Source organism: Rattus norvegicus, chromosome 15 (genome assembly GCF_036323735.1).
Source record: "Rattus norvegicus strain BN/NHsdMcwi chromosome 15, GRCr8, whole genome shotgun sequence".
NCBI lineage: Eukaryota > Metazoa > Chordata > Mammalia > Rodentia > Muridae > Rattus > Rattus norvegicus.
The window spans coordinates 88,205,363-88,210,376 of record NC_086033.1 but is presented as its reverse complement, the minus strand read 5'-3'; the positions used below and the strand labels follow the sequence as shown (position 1 = coordinate 88,210,376).

The following is a 5,014-nucleotide window of genomic DNA, read 5'->3' as shown; positions in this document are numbered from 1 at the left end:
AAACATTTCTGAATTCTCATTATGTATATATGATTTACTCATCTCTGGTACCAGCGTCCCTCTAACTGATCCCCTCCCCCCGGACCATCTCCCCAGGAAATCTGAAATTGTTATATACAGAAAAGGGATGACATTTCAGGGTAAATGAAAAACATAATAATAGAATAACTATTTTCCGTACAGGGGAGGGTGTCCGTGACTGTTCCTGAGTGTGTCAGAGATGGACTCACAGAATACTTGAGGTGAGCAAGAGGAACTGACCGATGGAGAAGGTGCATGATATAACTCCAGATAGCAGGGCGGACAGCATGTGCGGAAGCAGGAGGCTTCGGGAGATAATTGGGAAAACGTTTTAAAGAAACCATTGAAAAATTACTGAACTCTTTGGCATCCCCAAAGCACTCAATTATTCAGAAGTCTGTTCCTCACCACCATTTCTGCTCCAAAACCAAGTGCCTGCTCTAACCTCCGTCCTTTACTGAGATGATGTGACATCTGTAGTATTCGAAGAAGTCACAGCAGAAGGAAAAAGCTGTGGAATCGAATCATACATCATACGGGGATGAAAATGGTTGCCATTGGCCGAGAGAAACAGGAAATCATCGTCTGTGAGGAAGCCAGACCGTTTCAACCACAGACAGCAGAAAGGTTCTGAAGGAGGTTTTCTGAACCGGGTTTGCCTTGTGCGGAAGATTTCAAAGCGTTTCCATCAGCCTCGTTCTGGCGAGGTGGAGAAAAGAACGAATGTTTGAAAAGGAAAACACTTCGGTCAACCAGGCAGGAAGAAAATGAGTAGCTGGTGAGGGAATGCATGATGCGGCCATAGCAGGGGGCGCTCTTGGTCACGGGGAAATAAGCAGGTAGCACAGAGAGAGTCAGCGGAGAGCTGGGTGAGATGGGAGCTAGGGCACAGAAAGACTGTTCAGGCAGCCGAGCTTGGAGACAAGGAGCCAGACATAATGCTATGGTCTTTCAGCTCAGAAAATGCTGAAGGTGGCTTGGATGAGATATCGGGGAAAGGAAGTGAAGTTGCGGAAAAGTCATTTGTTTCTGTCTTACGTTTCTCTTCTTCTAAATTTTCATGCCATTTTAGTTTTGTGCAAAAATTCAAACCAAACCGAAACAAACAAATAAACTGCCCCCTCCCTTCCCCAAATGCCAGCAAACGGGAGCTGTATTTTCTCACCTGTGTTTTATAGTGGATAGTTGTTGGAGAGGTTTCGCTCTGTTTGACCCAAGCTCTCAAAAGACAGCTCTTACTGGGACAGATGTTCCAATGTGGTGTTTCTGTATTTTACATGGGATCTGAAAAGCATGCACCACTTCAGAGTGATTTAGGAGTAAGTCTGTACATTTTTCTGTTTAGCAAACTCGAATGGCTTCCCAGGGAATACATTCTGTTCTTCCAACATCTTTCCCTGAGTCCCTGAACAGATTAGCACGCGTCTCCCACATTGTCATCAGAGAGAGCACAAGGGAGTGATTGGGCATAGGGCATGGTAATTTTACACTTGAGACAGGGATGCACAAGATCTGAAGTTTCTAAACTCCTGGAAGACTCTTGGGTACAAGGTATCTTTTGTGTTCCTGCAAAAACTAACACAATATACAGAGTAATCCCTGTAGATGATGAGGCCTGCAGACGCTGTACCTAGAGGCTCTTCTGTTTAGCGCTGGGAAATACTTTCATACTGTGTTCTCAGTGCCCAGTCCCACACTTGTAACCCATAATAATTTCAAAGACAGCTTTGGTTAATATTCAATAGGCCCCAAACAGGGAAACGTAAACATATTTCTCTTACATCTTAACAATTTCCCCCCATGTTTAATCTCACGGGGTCCCTTCCTCTTCTTTTCCACCTTTGCTGCTACTGCCCACCACTCCCTCTGGAGCGCATACACGTTCGAGCCGCACAGAGTGACAGCTTGAGGGAGATCTCTGATGGTGCCATCCAGATGTACAAGCTGACAGATCTCATTCGTTGAGGGAAGAAGCATCAGGAGTGCCGTTGATGCTTTTAAAGGTCATTTAAATAGGGAAATCTTTAACTTGTATACTTTGCATTGAGATAAGCCAAGAAAAACAAGTTATCCAATTTGACATTTTTGAAATAATAATAATAAAACTAGAAAAAAACCCTAATAGTGTACTATAGTTTGACCATTACGTACAGTTAAAGCAGTCCCTTTTGGTAAAGTTCCCTCCTTCTCTATCCAAAGAGTATGGTCACCTGTTCTGTGCTGGAAGGAGTTTCTGACTGTAGAAAGGGCCTTGGAGGTTTCTGTAGCATCCTCAGCCCATCCCTTGCCTGTTTGGTCCTGAGACAGTGTCCCTTGTCCTGCCAATGGTTCTTGTCTTAGTTGAACTGGTCTGTTCTGAATGGTCAGGTCCTGGAAACTCTCCATGTATGACTAGGTCTCCTTGCAAGCCTCAGGCACCTTGTGGCCAGATTCACAAGCTCCTTAGTCATTGGAGCCTCTTCAGGAAAAAAGGGGATGTTTTGGGGAGACTAGGCTTCATCTCCACCCCTTCAGGACCAAGAGTGACCACTACCATCTGCCTGGATGTCATGTTATTAGCTTTCTGTGGTGAAGTGATGGGCGGGTATAGGCTGCCTTTCCGTAGTGATTAGGCATCACAGGGAAGAAGATTGTTATTTCTCAGTATAGACTCGGACTCTGTACTCCTTATTCCTCATGTCACATGTAGGGTAACTGTATGCTTTAATGTGTCATCTTTGAAAACTCTGAGACTAGAAAGGACCTCTATGCTGTGCATATTATATTTTAATTAAAATGCTGAAATACAATATAATTTTGATAAAACATTCATCTATCTATCTATCTATGTATCTATCATCCATCCATCTATCTATCTATCTATCTATCTATCTATCTATCTATCTATCTATCTATCTATCTATCTATCTACTTTTTGTCTAAATAAAATACTCTGACCAAAAGTAAAAATGTTGCGTATCTGTGTGCAGATGAACTGGGAACCCACACCTCTTCCTCTGGCTGAGACCGAAAGAGTATCAGATCCCCCCCCCCCCCCCCCCCCCGCTAGAAAGGTCTCTAGTTCAATAGCCAAGGGCAATGTGGACACTCTCTTAGGGACCTCTAATTCAGAGCTGAGCACTGTGGATGTTCCTAGTCTCTGTCATATCAACAGACTCCTGGCGGCAGAGTTCTTCACTTGCCCAGAGAACAGTGGTCCCTAGCTAGACAAGCCAATGACCTTAGTATTGCTCATGCGCAACTCCTGGCTAAGTAACTTTCACTGAGCAGTTTTTATAGCTGCTTTGGTTTTGGGTCTTTCAATATCATCGCGGGAGAGATTCTTAGATCCACAAAGCTCGTTCAGCAGAGAGAGCACCCAGAGCAATGGAAGAAACAAGATCAAAGGAGCCTGCTGACCAAGTGACCACAGATGTACTTTTCCCCCTGCAGCCATTTTCATGATTTACCAGAAGGTAAAAAAGCATTAGCCATAGTTCCTCAGGAAGAGGAAGCCCTTTAAAAGTAAAACATGTAGAACATGAAAGTCGCAATAGTCACAATCTAGGAAATATCACCTCAAAGAAAATACCCAGAGAGACTGCATTATTTGGGACTAAAAAACAAACACTGTATTAAAACCGTCAGCTGCAGGAAGTGGATGCGATTACTCTCAGATGAGCGAGAATGGCTTTTTCAGCCCCACCATTAGTTACCTGCCTTCAACCTCATCTAAAGTTTTCAAATAATTGATAAGCAAAGAATAACACGCCATTTGCATATTTTCAAGTGAACCCGAAAATGCTAAGTTCTCGCTTTTGTCTAGGGAATGCAGGGGCTAGGGTGGGGGAGGGGGACCACAGTCATTATGCGCCTCAGTGTTTGCAAATGGATGCCATCCATTAGTGCTGACCTCGAAGGAGCTATTTACCAGTATAGCTCATATTTTCCTGCAGGAGAAGTGGAAACGGGGCAACACCCAGAACTTAGGACCACCGCCTTTCAGTCCTTCTAAGGATGCTGAGCCTTTCATCTGGGACGACGAGGAAGGACTTTTGGGATTTGCGTGGTGGTGGTATGAGAGACTTCGGGTTTCAGATCACCCTGGCGCCATCCTGATGCGGGGGTAAGGCGGTGACACGGAGCTGATCAATATTTCTGGGATGATGGCCAGAGGAGTCAAAACCTCCAGAAAACAGCTTCTCTCTGCAACCAAAGGCTTCAGCCAGTGACAGAAGAGTCTCCATGGTGGGCTCATGTCAGGAGAGTCTGCCACCCTACATCACAGTTTCGAGCAATAATTATCTTGCAAATACAAAACCTCTTGCTAAACAAGTTGCTTTTCCACCTCTATTTAGATAAGCCTGCTATAACTTTAATTTTTACCACGGTTTCAAAAACAAGTCAAGTTTTTAAGTCACTGAGAGACAATATTGTCACCTTGAGCCCCACAGTTACTAAAATGGGTGACTTGCAGGGAATTATTATTATTTTAAAAGAAGTAAGCTATTGTCTCATAAGACCAAAAACCTATAAAACCAATAATATTTAATGCATAAAATTTTGGATCAAATGGCAAATGGGTTACGAAAAAGTAAACATTTACAAAGTTCAGTAAATTACGTTTTCTTTTCGGTCTTGGAGAGATAATTCAAGGCCAAGAAAGTGCAGTGCCCCATTCCGTGATCTTCAGGAATTCTAGTGTTTTCTTCTTTTCCATTGTCTCTGAATCAAACAAATTACCCCTAAGTCTGCATCTCCTAGAACTGGGTGTGCTCTCTCCTTTCCCCCCCTCTTAAAAATTTTATTTATTTTAATTTTATGCATGCAGGCGTTTTGTCTGCATATCTGCACACTCTATACATGCAGTACCTGTGGAAGCCAAACGATCCCTCGGAACTGGACTAGAGCACCCATGTGGGTGCTGGAAGTGGAACCTGAGTCCTCAGGAAGAACAGCCAATGCTCTCACCTGCTGAGCTTTCTCTACAACCCCTGGACCCATTCTTTTCTTT

The 5,014-nt window shown here is 43.7% G+C and overlaps 1 long non-coding RNA gene across 1 annotated transcript in view; it reads left to right on the top strand.

The window, feature by feature from the left end:
• Positions 1-1,161, top strand: part of LOC108352963 (uncharacterized) — a 21,698-nt gene extending 20,537 nt beyond the window's left edge. Inside the window, exon 4 of the long non-coding RNA XR_005494256.2 lies at positions 184-1,161. This is a non-coding gene — a long non-coding RNA (uncharacterized LOC108352963). The remainder of the gene's footprint in view (positions 1-183) is intronic.
• Positions 1,162-5,014: the final 3,853 nt, after the last annotated feature.